Source organism: Pleurodeles waltl, chromosome 1_1 (genome assembly GCF_031143425.1).
Source record: "Pleurodeles waltl isolate 20211129_DDA chromosome 1_1, aPleWal1.hap1.20221129, whole genome shotgun sequence".
Lineage (NCBI taxonomy): Eukaryota > Metazoa > Chordata > Amphibia > Caudata > Salamandridae > Pleurodeles > Pleurodeles waltl.
Genome location: NC_090436.1, coordinates 964,871,729 through 964,888,617, shown reverse-complemented (window position 1 = coordinate 964,888,617; position 16,889 = coordinate 964,871,729).

The window sequence follows — 16,889 nt, the reverse complement described above, 5'->3', positions numbered from 1 at the left end:
GTGTGGAGACAGCTGCAACACCATCCAAGGGGGGAAAAGGGCACAGTAAAAGCGGCAAGTCTGGGAAGATCAGCACGGCGGACAAGATCGCCAGCAGCCCCGCTGCCCAGGAAGCAACCACCAGCAGCAGCCCCGCTGCCACAGACAGGACCGCCAGCAGCCCCGCTGCCCAGGAAGCGACCGCCAGCAACAGCCCCGCAGCCACAGACAGGACCGGCAGCAGCCCTGCTGCCCAGGAAGCGACCGCCAGCAGCAGCCTCGCAGCCACAGACAAGACCGCCAGCAGCCGAACCGCTGCCCAGGACACCGCCGCCAGCAGCCCCGCAGGGCAGAACAAGACCGCCAGCAGCTGAACCGCTGCCCAGGACACCGCCGCCACAAGCAGCGCTGCCAAGGACACCGCCACAAGCACCGCTGCCCAGGACACCACCACCAGCAGCCCCGCAGGCCAGTCAGCGCAAATGATTCTGACGCTCCTGAGTCCGCCGCGGGCAGGATGAAGCACTCTGGGCAAAAGGCCCCCTCCAGAACCGGTGGAGAGTTACATCTACTACCTCTGTCCTTGGCAGGATGAAGCACTCTGGGCACAAGGCCCCCTCCAGAACCAGTGGAGAGATACATCCACTACCTCTGTCCTTGGCAGGATGAATCACTCTGGGCACAAGGTCCCCTCCAGAACCAGTGGAGAGATACATCCACTACCTCTGTCCTTGGCAGGATAAAGCACTCTGGGCACAAGGCCCCCTCCAGAACCAGTGGAGACTGTTATCCACTTGAGAGACTGTGGCTTTGCACTCCCCAGGATTGAACAGTGGGCAAACCACCCACTGTAGAGAATTGAGAGACTGTGGCTTTGCACTTCCCAGGATTGAACAGTGGGCAAACCACCCACTGTAGAAGCTTGTGAGACTGTGGCTTTGCACTCCCCAGGATACATCAATGGGCATGGAGCCCCCTCGTGGATCTGGCGTCATGCACTCAACCGGCTGAGGTGCCCCCCCCTTTCCTTCCCCCTGAGGTGCCTGTTTTACTTCTATCTGATGCCCCTGCAGTGTTCTCTTCGTTTTGATCGGGTATTGAGTGTGGGCCTCGCCCATGCCTTTTGGGCCCTGTGATCCACGGACTATGATGGTGGAATCCCTTGGACTTGTGTTCTTTGTGTTTATAATTGTTCATAGTGTAAATTGGGAAAATATGTAACTATTTTTGAATATTGTCTTTGAATATAATAAAATCATTTGACTCAATTCATTTTGTCCTTGCATTCTTCCAGGGGGGGTTGGAGGATGTAACTGTGATGTATCAACATGTACTTGTGTGTGTGTGTTGTAGTGGGTGAGGGTGGGGGTTGGGGTTTTGCATGTTGTGTGTGTATGTCACTGTTTTTTCCCTCCCCTGTGTCGTAGGTGCAGTACTCACCGTGGTCTTCGCCGCCGGCGTTCCTGCTCCTGGTAGAGGAGCAGGAAGAAAAAGGCTGGCAGGATTTGGAGCTCCGGTTCCATGGCGTCCTGGTTCCTCATGGGGTGTGTAGAGGTGAGCGTTTTCCCTTCAAAGTCCTGTTCCCGCTGTGTTTTTGTTTGCGGTGAATGCGCCCCAGAAAAGGTGGCGGATTGGTGGGTTGTAATTCTGTGGGCAGTACATTGTCCTCCGCCTGTCTGTTGGCAGTTACCGCCACGATGTTTTTTTGTACCGCCGTGGCGGTCGTAGTGTTAAAGTGGCTGTCTATGTTGGCGGTTTCCGCCACGGTCGTAATTCCATTTTTTTTACCGCCGGCCTGTTGGTGGTTTTACAGCTGCTTTAACACCGACCGCCAGGGTTGTAATGACCACCTTAGTGTCTTCAAAGGATTAGTAAGAAAATCTATGATTGGCTCTGGTAAAATAAAAAATTGCAGCACAGATTTGGTTATGCTTTTCAATCTGTACAGTAAACCACACCTGCTGCAGCTCATTTTGTAAATACTATGCTTCTTCTAGAATGTATAACCTACTGGTTGTAGCGGGTTGCTATGGAGACTGTGCTAAGAGCTTATTGGGGGAAGGGTGTTAAAGAGAGAGCTCTCTCTTTTTAAAAATTAAAGGTGTTTATACTTATTATTGTTTAATTAGGGTTTAATTTTCTATTGAGGGACTGCCAATAAAGTGTACTGTACTCTTAAGGTCATATAAGTATCATGCTGCATATGTTTGTGGGCACCCTTTTATTTGCGAATTCGTCACAACATTTGTACAAAAAGTCAACCATATTGGGCTTCTTAATAGACGTGCATGAAAGGGTTAACACATACTAATCATTCAGAACCATTCAGAAGTGGACTTACAAAACTAAAATGTGAAAGGTATATTTTTATTTGCTCTCTTCCACAGTATCAGACAGTGCAATGTTGGAAAGGTTGCCGTTGATGGCTGATTTGTAAGAAAGTGGTAGTCATTCTTATGCTTAGTTTTCACAATTACTGACGCTATTGAACCTATCTAATAATAGCAACAAAAAAAATTCACCACTGAACTCAATGTTCAGGTGTGTGAATTACATTTAATTCTGAGAAAAAAAATATAAAAAATGCATATGTCTATGTGACATCGTTAAAAGAGAGTATCAAATATATAGTAAAGTATTGAAAGTACATAGGATGAGGTATGAGTGGTAGTGTGAGTTCTTTTATATATTTATTAATTTATTAATAGGTTTCCAGGTGCAGACTAGGTGTGTGAGAAGATGGTTCACAAACTGTTGCTATGGAACTACATATTGTACATGTGATGCTTTACACATGCTCTAATAGCTAGAAAACAACTGCACTCTAAGGGTTAAAGTTATACTTAATGATGTGGCAGAAGATGAAAAAGTTGTACATGTCTATACATGATGTGCTGGTCACAAAAATATTTTCCTTTGAATTCTACGGCTTGTAGTTCTATTTATTCTATTTTAAAAGAGGACTACAAGACTCAGAATTGAAAAGGAAAAACATGCACTGTAGGTGTATATGAAGCATGAACCTGTGAAAGTTGACAATTATGTATTAGGTACCATTTAGGATAGGTGTTTGTAAATTATAGGACAGGCTTGTATGAGCGTAGATGGTAAGATATTTTTTTTTAAAGAACTTTATTAAGTTTGTGTTGTGATATAGCCATAACTTTACAATCACGGGAGAAAGACAACATTGCATACATGTTCCAACATGCACCATTACTAAGAGTATGACCAGACTTCACAATAACCAAAATAGCTAGGGAACCAGAGGTAATCTAGAGTTACATCGAAACACCTCTCAGATGGTGCACTAGAAAGATATAGCAGCTCATGTCAGTGTACATTTACTCCTGTGTCAGGAGGAACCATCTATGACTACCTTGGTACTATTGACCATACTGTCAGATAACATATCGACAAAAAAACTACTCATCCCTGAGATATGCAGTAAGTATTGTCATAGTTTGGCTCTTGCTCTAGGCAAGACTGCTGGTTTAAGGATGACAGTACCTATGTTTGTAGGCGACTATGCCAGTCCTACAAGTCGCAACTGTCGTCCCAACCCTCCCGGCTCACAAGCAGCACCTGACTAAAAACCAAAACAATAAAAGGTGATTTCTGGTAGCCTATACTCATGAACTCAAGAGTGTGACATTTCAGGGAGTGTCGTTGTTAAACGGAGAGTACCATTTTCTCACATCAACACCATGTCTCAATCAAACACAGGCAATGAAAAAGTAAAGTTTCAATAGGTTTTATTTAGCAAAACTGCAATCTGTGATAAGTTGCATGGGCTGCAATGATTAGGATAATGGACAGTGCAAGAAACAGAATGGTAAAGACGAGTCATTAATACAAAGACCCCCACCATCTTGCAATAACATGTAATGACATGAGATGTGAAATATGTCCTAATACCCTAGCATAATGAGTCTAACTTCTAACCAAAAAGAGAGCTAGGTATGTTGAACCTAATCTGCCAATGCCATGTCAATGAGAAGAACCCCCCCAACCTTCGTTACCTTGGAATGAGGTCTCTAGCTCAGGCTCTGTAGGGACACGAAGACTGGGTCAGCGTCAAGGCGATGTGCAGCATTAATAGCAGCGATTGTGTCTGGTCGGAATCCCTCTGACTATCTGTTTAAGTGAGGAGTATTTATACAGATCTGCATGGACCCGTGACGTAGGTCTGTTCCCAAACAATAGATAACAAGACATGCTTGGGACGGTAATTTAGGTAAACAATTCCCTTGAAGGCGTCATAAGGGAAAGTACCTAATGTGAACACCTACAGTTTATCTTTGTCGCTTGATATTGACGCCTTAGCGCAGTGACACTGATAACACAAAACTAAAACATGGGCCTAACTAAAAATAGGGAAGCCATCTTAAAAGATGTCATTAAATAAATGTACTAAAACAGAGCAAGCTAAGCAGGGTAAAAGTCACAAGGTGACGGGGGCACAAGTCTGCAAGCCAAAGGCTAAGCTAACTCCTGTATCCCATTAAAACAAACTAGGATTCACTACACCCTCCCCATTGCCGTAACAAGTATGACGCCATAGCTTGACCCCACTGAAGGTGAATGAATCCAAATGCTAAAATGCTCTGGACTAAAAGCTATAAGCATAAAAACGAGACAAAAAAATCACATTTAAAACCGTGTTAAAAATCAGTAGCTAAAAAACATACAAAAAGATATAGGGGGTCATTAAAACCCTGGCGGATGGCGGAGAACCGGCGGTAAGACCGCCAACAGGCTGGCGGTCTTACCTTGGTGAATTATGACCATGGCGGTTACCGCCGTGGTCATCCTCCGGTTTTCTGTCCCGCCTGCCAGGACGGAGATGACCGCCGGGCTGGAGACCTGGGTCTCCAGCCCAGCGGCCGTCAGTATACCGCCGGCGGTATTTGGACCCGGCTTACCGCCGTGGATTTCCAGCGGTTTCAACCGCCATGAAATCCATGGCGGTAAGCACTATCAGTGCCAGGGAATTCCTTCCCTGGCACTGATAGGGGTCTCCCCCAACTCCCACTCCCACCCGACTCCCTCCCCTACACCCCCCACCACCTCTGCCACCCCCCAAAGGTGGCAGGGCCCCCCTCCCCACCCCGACCCCTAACATAACAATACTCACACACACCCGACACGCATGCAGGCACCGCCAACACACACACACGCACACACCTCGACATACATGCCAACATCCACACACACAGTCAGACACGCACACCCACATTCAAACATACACTCACACATCCATACAGACATACCCACAGCCATACACGCACTCATTCCCATCCACACAACACCCACGCAAGCATACACACACTCACACACCCCCTCCACATACACACAACACCCACCCCCCTCCCCTAACGGATGATCGACTTACCTGGTCCGTCGATCCTCCGGGAGGGGACGGGAGCCATGGGGCAGCTCTGCCGACACCACACCGCCAACAGAACACCGCCACGGCTAATCACAGGACGTGATTCGCTGGTCGGTGTTCTGTTGGCGTGGCGGTGGAGGTCGAGCAACCTCCACTTCCCCGCCGCCCGCAAGTATGGCTGTTGGCGGCTCTCCGTCTGAATAATGACGGAGAGCAGCCAACAGTCATAATACGCCGAGCGGCAAACCGCCTGCACAGGCGGTCTTCCACACGGCGGTCCCTCAGCGGTCTTGCAAAAAGACCGCCGAGGTCGTAATGACCCCCATAATGTCGATTATGGCAAGCACAGCAGGCCAAAGTAAGGGCAATAAATGCAAAATTTGAATTTGGTCTAATAAGCCAATCATCAAATCTTTCTAAGAATAGTCATGATCTTGAAGAGCATCTTCGAAGCCACCAAATGGAAAGGACCTGAGGAAAGAGGCCACATTGTCAGATGTTAGAGCGATCACAGGATGGGAAGACAGATCCTCGGAGCAGTAGTGTGTAGTAGCCTCTTGTTTTGGTCCAACTGCGGTAGTGGCATTCTCCACAGTGCCAAAAAGAGCCAGATTGTTCACCAAGGGTGGCTCATAAGTGGCCTCGCTAATCAGCTTTAGTCTCAAGGGGAAAGACTGTGAATGAACCCTCATTGGAGACATCAGCAGTGCTTGGTTCACAGGAGGCACTGGCGTAACAGCAAGACACAGTAGGCAAGAGTTCGAAGAGGCACCATACGCAGCAAAAGACTGGTTGCGCGCACCACAGGAGTGGTCGGAATGACAATGACCAATCATGCTCCAATTCCTCAGGAACAAAGCATTAAATACCTGAACCATGTGTTTACGGCACAGTTGAGCTGGTGGCGGTGGCTCAATTGCTTCGCATAGCTGGAAAGACACAACCACTGTGAATCAGAAAAAATAGCAGCAGTATTCCGCCATCAATGCCAAAATTATAAGACAGCCGCCAAACACACAGGAAAAGAGTTAATGGATGGCCGATGGAATGACTCTGTAGATAGTCTGGAAGATGGACACAAATCCAGACCCAACAGCCTTAAAGAAGTGGACAATCTCAGTAGTGCTCAAGGCGTTGAAGATTCTGGATACCAGCTCTCCAAAGTGCTTGGGGAAGTTGGTATTTAATAGGGATTGTATCTCTGCTGATGATCTCGCAATCTGGTGAGCATACGTCTCTCTAGCTGATGGCAACATGACTTGTTTTTGGAACAGTAGCGCCTTTAGTCTACTTAGCTTGTCATAACTGACATTAACAGTATCAATGTGAGGCACAGTTTTGATACTTTTATCTCTCGTTTGGGGGAAATAAACTTGTCCATAACACGTAACGACATTAGAAACTGAAATCGCGTAGGCAATTCCTGGTCGAATACCACAACAGCTTTGGTCGCTCAGCACCACATAACTTCCATTCAAAAGTATATGAAATGCTGGTCGATTCAAAGGGACGGGAGTACCCAACAGAAAACAAGCCAAATTTGCGACCCCACCATTACAAAGATCGTGAAGGTACATCTGCATGCAAATCATTGAATGACTAACAGTAGTCTCACATTTGCTTCCACTGAGAAAGACCTCTGTTTCGCCGTTCAGACATTTGTATTCAAAGGGCAACTCCCACTCTTCTTTAATATAGTCGCTCGTACATGTCCACAGCAAGTTGTTTAAGGCATTTCAAAAAACAAAAAGTGGAAATGGGCAGATTAATGATGCCAAGTAGGAGCCATACTGTTGAAGGACTTTCTGCAACTGTAGAAGTCAACTTTTCTAACTTCTCTATGTGAAGCATGGTGAAACTCGCTTCCCTTTTAGCCATCGTCTGTTGTTCCCTGGATAAATTAAAGACAGTGAACAATTCACTACGGTTAATGTACTTCCATGGAATTCATCCATTTTTCAAAGTCTGTAACATCCAACCTTACTGGATGATGGAATGCAGCTGCCTTTGTCCATAATATAAAAGGGCTATCTGTCTGAATGATATCAATAGCAGACAACACTATGGCCCTCATTACAACCCTGGTGGTCGGTGGAGAAATGGCGGTAATACCACCAACAGGCCGGCGGAAAAATATGGCATTACAAGCATGGCGGTGACCGCCATGCTAAACTGCCACTTCTCCACTCCAACCGCCAGGGTGGTAACGACCGCTGGGCTGGAGACTTCGGTCTCCAGACCAGCGGCTGTCACAACTCCGCCAGCGGTATCACGACCCCGCGTACTGCCATGGATTTCGTAGGGTTCTGTACCGCTATGGCGGTAGGCACTATCAGTGCCACGGAATTCCTTCCCTGGCACTGATAGGGGTCTCCTCCACCCCCCTCCCCAGAGTCCTCCCCCCACTCCCTGACCCCCCACACCCCGACCCCCCTACCACCCCCAACATCGAAACACACCCCCACCCTACATGCACACAGACACTACCATTACACATACCCGCACACATAACAAAAAACACACACAGCTATACACGCACACATACAGACATACACGCACACATACTCACAGACATACAACAGACAGACACGCACACATTTTCAAACACACAACACCCACCCACATGCTTACACGCACTCACACACCCCCTCTACACACTCACACCCACACCCCCATGCACGCACACCACACACAACATCCCCCCACCTCCATCCCCCCTCCCCTAATGGACGATCACCTTACCTGTTCCGGTGATCCTCCGGGAGGGAGCCGGATCCATGGGGGCTGCTCCACCGGCAGCACCCCATCACCAGAACACCGCCACACCGAATCATGGGATGTGATTTGGGGGGCGGTGTTCTGATGACGTGGCGGTGGGGGCTCTCCGTCCAAAAAAGGATGGAGAGCTGCCAGTAGTCATAATACGCTGTGCGGAAAACCGCCTGCGCTGGTGGTCTTCAGCATGGCGCTACCTCAGCGGTCTTCCAAAAAGACCGCTGAGGTTAAAATGAGGGCCTATGTTTGTTAGGGAATAAATCCTGTTCGACAGAGTGTTCATGCTGTTTTCTACAACAGCTAAAGCCTTTTCTAAGTTCTCTTTGCCTATCTGCCTTAAACGCGCAGCAGCTTCTATCTGAGAAAGCTTTCAGATCTCATTATACATAGCATAGATGAATCTTTTAGAGCGTGGCTTCCTAGGACCTAGCAAAAAGTCCTGCTAGTCTATATCCTCAGAAAGAGGGTTAAGATGTTCTTTAGCTGCTGCTAACGTGTTGGACTGTACCCGTTGTAGGCACAGTTTACCCACACTGTATGTTGTTACTATACCCATGTGTTGACCCGAGACAAAGCGATGGTCTGGCTGGCTAATCTTGAAACCCACTGAGGAATTCACAAAACGTGCCTGACATCCATTTGTGTCTATTGGCTAAATCAACCACTCACCGGGACTGGAAAGTGAAGAGTTTTAGGTACCAGCCTGAACCTTTTCATCTAGCTCTTCCTCTGTGACATTCAGGAAGAATTGCCAATCATCAAACTTTGCTGGTGTGGTGATACCGGGCGTGTTCATTTCTTTTATTTTTGATAACCCCAGACAGGATGTCTGTTGAATGGTGTCATTTAAAAAGATCATTTTCACAGGAATCAGGCATGCTCTGAATAAAGCTTCCTTACCCTGTATTTGCCAATCTTGTGTTCCCCATGCACTCTTTAAATCAACAGTGTTCCTCCAGTATTCGTAACCTTCAACTGCAAGACGGGAAACAAAGGAATCTGAATGAATCAGCTTTGAGTTAGTTAGCAACTTTTCCTAATTTTTGAAGAAGGTAATTTGAAATAGTATAACTCTGGATGTTTTGTGAAATGCCCAGAAAAATAAGTAGATTAATCTAAACAACGTTTTGGGCTCCCTACAGGTGGTGTTGAATAGTGTTCCCACTGTGTGTAGTTAAGTAATGGTCTGTGTCTAGTGGCACAGTGCAGGTAGTAATGTCCCCAGTTATTGTAGCAGAACATTTCCCCATAATTCATTGTATGTCTATGTACATCATCACTTTCAAACATTGAATAGTTCTTCATGTCAGTTAACACAGAATCAACTGTCTGGACACCCCAATCATCAGATACAACACCAGATGTAATTACATCAGTCATAGAAATTTGAATGACCTCGGTAGGCCCATATACATTAAATAGAACGTTGTCCCACACAATCCCATCAGGAATTGGTAGAGCCAAAATGTTTACAAGGGACACGTCTCTTCGGACTTTATGTGGGGAAAGATATGGAGTTAAGACCTCATCCACAGGTGCAACAGAGGAGAGTTCAGGAAGATAATGACCATTTATGAGCAAAAAAGAAAACAGTCACAAAACCAATCCATAGAACAATGGAAAAAATGTCAAGCAGAACCATAAATATTTCCATGGGTGAATGAAATAGTTATCTTAAGCCATAGGTACAGCTTAAATGTCTTTGATACATTTTCAAATACTGGAGTGGATGAGTCTGAAGAAAAGTCACCAATGTCGATGAAGTAACCAGAAGCAGTCTCTGCAAACGCAGGAGCAGGTACATCACCAGTGGATGGATTCACTTCGCGTTGAGGCTCCTAGTAGACGGTGACATCAGTCTGTGTAGTGTTGGTGTAGAAAACAGCCAAATCTCGAACAGGTGCTATTGTTGAAGTGGTAACTGGAATCAGCAAGAGCTAATTTTCTGCCCTCCCCACGGTCAAGGAGGTATTTGTAGCATCATTGGACATGCTTGTGTAGTCAGAAGTAGAGTTGTTATTTCTGCTTTGAAGAGGTATATCCTATTGGGTAGTGAGAGGGGACCGGGAACTACCCAAGGGACCTCTGGGTCTACTGTGTAGGATCGGCCAATTGGTGAACTTTGACACAATCAATGGAAATGAATCTGTTGAAATCAGGCAGCGGTGGTTAGATGACAGTTCTAGTACCTTGTACTCCCAGGACTGGGACCGGTGCTGTGTAGGATGGACTGAATTCCTTCTTCACAGCAATCTTTTCACAAACCAGATCCCCGACTTCAGGAATCCAGCCAGTGGAAGTTGTTGGTAAATCCCTTATTCCTAAGGTGGTAGCACTGGTGGATGATTTATCATCACAAAATTGCTGAAGCTTGTGTAAAACAGTGAGACATTCATTTATGTCAAAAGGTGTGTCTGCTGCCAACAAGCCAGGGCCATCAAGATCTGGGACATACATAGGTATCCCAAAGAGAACCTCATAGGGAATGCGTCCCCTCAAGGACCGTCTTGGCAGATTATTCAGTGCTCTCTGGACCCCATATAGGTGATGAAGCCAGCTGCGGCCAGAACCTAATACTCTAGCTGTTAAGGACTGCTTTAGATCATGGTTCCACCTCTCCACGACCAAATTTCCCTCAGGATGGTATGGTGAGGAGCAATGGAATTCTACACCCATTGCCCCCATTGTGTCTCTGAATACCTTAGAAGCAAATGCAGGGCACTGGTACGAATGGAATGCTGCAACCGCATATGTAACTATAAAGATCAAGTCTTTTATAACAGTTCGAGCGCCAGCTGACCGCTGAGTCCATACCCACAAGAATCTAGAACAAGAATCTACAGCGATTAAGATGTATTTGTATGCACCATCCGGTTGAAGGGAACCGCAATGGTCCAGGTACACACATTGTAGTGGCCTGCTGGACACTAAGAAAGATGTCTGCGGTGGGAGTTTAATGTTGAAGCCCTTTATCTGCTGGCAGATATCACAACAAAGGACCTATTGTTTTGTCTGTTTGTATAGACCTGGCCACCAGAAGCGTTAATGTGTAAGAGTGCTACTGTGGCCAAGATACAAGCAGAAACAACACCCTCATGTGCTGCTTTTATTAGGTTTAATCTCTGGTCTTGATTGGGGATCGCTCGATCTCCAACTCCAGGAAGTGTTGCGTAGGCAACATTCTGCGCACTGATGTGGTAAGAATATTTTGTAGGGTATGCTTTTGGGAGAGACTTGCTTTCAGCCGAAGCTTTCACAGTAGTCAGAATTTAATTATCCAATCTCGTCTTTGAACGAGTCACGGACGCCACAGAAGCCACAGCTACTGCAGTTTTGGCTGCTTCATCAGCCAAAGTACTTGCGATAACCTGTACTCCTACACATTGGTGGCCCAGTGTATGTACTAAATAGACAAATGGTAGTTTATCCTTAAGAGCAGCCACCCTTCCCCACAATGTTTTGTGTTTTATGGTGTTCCCTTTAGAGTCTCTAAACTCGTTCAGCTTCCAATGATTGAGGTAATCATTGTAGGACTGGACGCAGTAGTATGAGTCACAAACAATTAAAGTCAGCAATCCTGGTGCTGTGTGTTCTAGCGCTAGAATAAGGGCTTTGAGTTCAGCCAGCTGAGCTGTGCAGTTCTCTGGAGTCTGAGTGTTGGTATTGTGAGGGTGGAAAACTCCATCCTTCACCACTCCACTCACGGCTGCTCAAGCAGCTGAATATTTATGTTTTCTACCTATAGCTGGTTGTGCTGAGTCATCAGTGTAAATGACAGCATAGTATCTGTCAGGTGGCAAAATATCTAGAGGAGCGGGGTACTCCTGTTTGTATTGAGAAATTCTTGAGTCTGAAGTTTTGGATCACAGATGTAGTCAATATCAGTGGCAGTCACAGAGGTTGGCCACTGAATCCACCGTGGATGTAATACTTTAGCGTTAGAAACGCTCGCTTTGGTGGCGGCCTCTAAGGCTGGCACCGAGGTAACAACAATGATGCGTTTTCCTTGAGCTAGTGGCCTCTCCTTAATGACAGCCATCTGAACTGCAGTTAGAATCTTTTCTGTGGGTGCAAAACGTTGTTCTGAATTAGAATATAAATGAGATTTGCATGCTATGGGCACTGTGTTGCCCTCATTAAAGGTGACATAAGTAAACCCAATGGCACCAGCAATTATTCTAATGACCAAATTTGTTTTGTTGTCGCATGTGTGCAAGTGTTTTGCTTCTAGAATGTCGTGTTCCAATTCCCTAAGGATGCATGTGTGTTTAATTGTCCAGTGTCTGCTAGAAAAATCAGGGCATATTAAGTCATACAGGGGGTCATTCTGACCTCGGCAGTAAAAGGCGCTTACCGCCGGTCAGAAGCCCGCCATAACACCGCCGCGGCTTCGGTAAACCGCCACGGTCATTCTGACCCGCAACTTGAAAACCTCCAAAAACCCGACATCCACAAAAGTCCGCCACACCAAAGGTCAGCGAAAAAATGGCGATGACCAAACCTCCACCGTCACGCCAACAGAAATACGCCCATGCCATTACGACCCACAAATCTACGCAGCGGTCTTTCAACCGCGGTGTTCTATTGGCGGTACACACCGCCGCGGTCAAAATACACACACCTTTACAAAACATCCCCACATTGGTCAATTTGAAACACACACACCTGAGATACATATACACACCACTCCCACACACCCAATACAAAATAAAACACACACCCACATCACCCACAAACCCCTACGACAACAATTGCGAATCAAGGACAGAGAGAGACAGCACTGCTTAGAGTAGACCATCACACCGAGGCAAATCACAACATCACCCACAGAATTACCACGCACAAAACACCACACACCACCACACACATTACACTCCACAACACATACACCACCCCTCACCTCATCCACACCACCCCATGGCACCCCAAAGACACCCCAGGTTCTCTGACGCAGAACTCAGGGTCATGGTGGAGGAAATAGTCCGTGTAGAGCCCCAGCTATTCGGGGCACAGGTGCAGCACACTACAATAGCTAGGAAGATGGAGCTCTGGCAAAGGATAGTGGACAGGGTCAACGCGGTGGGACAGCATCCACGCAATCGGGATGACATCAGGAAGCGATGGAACGACCTACGGGGGAAGGTGCGTTCCATGATATCAAGGCACAACATTGCGGTGCAGAAGACTGGCGGCGGACCCCCACCTACTCCCCCAGAATTTACAGCATGGGAGGAGGAAGTCTTGCACATCCTGCATCCTGAGGGCCTCGCAGGAGTATCTGGAGGAATGGACTCTGGTAAGTCAAATCTTAACTACTACTTCCCACCCCCACCCCACCTGCATGCCAGCACATACCCCCACCCTCACCCCCACCCCCATCACACCAACTCCTTGCAAAAGGCTCACCATCACAACCCACCCATCCAAACACCAAGCCCTGCATGCGACCACAAAGCATGGACACCCATCACCAAAGCATGCCCACTGCACACACACATCACCCCCACAAGCCACCCTCACAAAAGCCCCCACAAGGGAATGCCTGCACTTGGGTACACGGACACCCACCCATCACACGAAATGCCACACACAGAAGCTATAACCATACCTTAATACCCCTGCAGGACCTGAACGCCACCACACCGCCACGGAGGGTCCAGAGATGTCCATCCCACCCCCAGATGAGGCCCCCAGCGATGACAGCAGCTCTGTCTCCCTGGAGCCAGACGACCAGCCCGGCCCATCGGGGACCTCTGGACAGTCGGTTCCCCACAGACAGCCACAGGCTACACCAGACCCAACCCCCTCTGGGAACACCAGCACAGCTCCCACCCAGCGGGCCCATGCCTCTGTCTCCAGGACACGTCAATCAGCGGTGTGTCCGCCACTACAGGGCACCCAGGTTGACCCACCACCCCAACAACCACAGGGACCTGGGGCAGTGGTAGTGGGCACACCGTCCAGGGGACAGAGGCCCAGGGAAATAGGGGAACTGAAAGGGCTGCTGTGCGACAGGGGGGGACAGGCCCAGGGAACCCACTCTCCAAGAGGCCCTCTCCTCCATCATGGGAGCATACCACCACTCCCAGGAGACGATGGCGACGGTACTGGCCAGGTTCCAGTAGATCCAGGCACAGCAGGAGGAACGGTACATGGGGTTCAGAGAGGAACTGAGGAACATCGGTTCCGCAATGGGGACCATCGTCCTGGCCCTTAACAGATAGTCACCACATTGCGGGACCATGTGGCACCACAAAGGGCCCCTGTCACTAGCCAGGACCAGGAACAGGCTACAACATCCGCCGGCGCTAGTGGACAGGAGGCCCCCACACAACGACAGTCCACCAGAACCCCACCTCCTGCTAAAGAAGAACCACCCCGCAAGTGGAACCTGAGATCTCACAAGAAGACAGAGTAGGATTGCAAGACCCCCGCCAGCATATGATACCCCCTGATGTCATCCCACTGTCCCACATAGTCACCCTGTCCAACCTTGAATTGCCCCTGCTCCATCCTTCCACAGGCATATGGACAATGCACCTGTGCGACTGAGAACTGGACTCTGCCATGGACATTACTCCACCCCACCCATCCCCGCTTCCCAATCATTTACCTATATGTAGCACTTGAAATAAATCACTCATTGCACTTAAAATAACAGGAGTCTGCTTGTATTTTTCACAAATGTATTACACATAACGGTGCAATTATGTTCAGTAACATTGTGATGACAACATACCAATGTCAATAAGCTTTAGTCCATGGGCAAACAAAGCAGCAGTCACGCAGTCGGTCATGCAGCTCTGAAAAGGGAAGGGAAAGTCACAATTAACTTAAAAGGAACTGGGGGGAAACACAGACAGTAGAGACGCAGGAGGCCTTAAGTAAATGTAAATTGGGGTGGCTGTTTCTTACCTGTGTGCTACTGAAAGTATTGTTGTATGACTGTATCCCTGTTGTCCGTGTCGTCCCCGTCGCCTTCCTCCTCTTCACTCTCCACAGGCTCCACAGCTGCAACAACACCATCATCTGGACCATCCTCCTGCACAAAAGGCACCTGGCGTCGCAAAGCAAGATTGTGAAGCATACAGCAGGCCACGATGATATGGCACACCTTCTTTCGTGAGTACATTAGGGATCCACCAGTCATATGTAGGCACCTAAACCTGGCTTTCAGGAGGCCGAAGGTCCTTTCTATGATCCTCCTAGTTCGCCCATGGGCCTCATTGTACCGTTCCTCTGCCCTGGTCCGGGGATTCCTCACTGGGGTCAATAGCCAGTAGAGGTTGGGTAACCAGAGTCACCCAATAACCACACACAGTGTCTCTGTAGCTGTTCCATCATATAAGGGATGCTGCTATTCCTCATAACATACGCGTCATGCACTGACCCAGGGAAATTGGCATTTACATGGGAGATGTACTGGTCTGCCAAACAGACCACCTGGACATTCATCGAATGATAACTTTTTCTGTTCCTGTACACCTGTTCACTTCCACTGGGGGGAACCAAAGCCACATGGGTCCCATCAATGGCACCAATGATGTTACGGATATGTCCAAGGGCATAGAAATCACCCTTCACTGTAGCCAAATCATCCTCCTCAGTGAAAACAATGTAGCTCCGCATGTATTTCATCAGGGCAGACAACACTCTGGACAAAACCTTAGAAAACATAGGCTGAGACATCCCTGATGACATGGCCACTGTTGTCTGAAAAGACCCACTTGCCAAAAAATGGAGTACTGACAGAACCTGCACCAGAGGGGGAATCCCTGTGGGTTGGCGGATGGGGGACATCAGGTCTGGCTCCAGCTGGGCACACAGTTCATGTATAGTGGCTCTGTCAAGTCTGTATCTAAGTATAACATGTCGTTCTTCCATTGTCGACAGGTCCACCAGCGGTCGGTACACAGGAGGATTTATCCTTCTCCTCGCAAGTCCCAGCGGACGGTGCCTAGGAAGGACAACATGGAGCAGAAAGTCAAGCAAACCACAGGTTCGTTCACACAGCTTGCACAGTAAAAGAATCGCAATGCATTGAAAGGCTTGTATGAGTGGCAATGCACGGCCTAGGCCTGTGTGACGCAGTTGAAATTATGCCATGTGGGCCCTGGAAATGGCGGCTGCCTGACCTGTGAAGTGTGACAGTGGGATGTGAGGTCAATGCGCTGGCGTGGCACACCGTGGCGGTAGGCGGTCGATGACCGCGGTGCGAAGCCGCATTGGTTAACATTGCACCCTATGGGTTTCATGAGCCAATGACGATGTGCGCCGGCAGTCGCGGTACGCACCGCCGCGCTACGCACCGCCGTGGGCGTGACCGCCATTTTCTATCTGATTAATCACTCGAGACCTGATCATCCACAGGATAGGACCTATACTGCAAGTGCTGCTGTGACCTCGGTCTGGGAGATACTATGGCTGCTGCGACTGGGGAAAGGGCCCCTGCCTTCACATCTGAGGAATTGGAGAAACTTGTTGATGGGGTCCTCCCCCAGTATGCGCTACTCTACGGTCCTCCAGACCAACAGGTTAGTACACAGAGTGCACGCTGAATGGGCTATGCCTGTGTTGAGTGGGGTGGATGTAAGATGGTAGGGAGGGGAGCGAATGAGGAGTGCAACGCACGACAGATGGGAACATGTGCCACATGGCAAGGTTGGGGAGGGGGGGGCCACTCACATCGACCATGCAGAAAAGTGATGATATTTCCTTTCCCACCCTGTACATGTCAAATAGG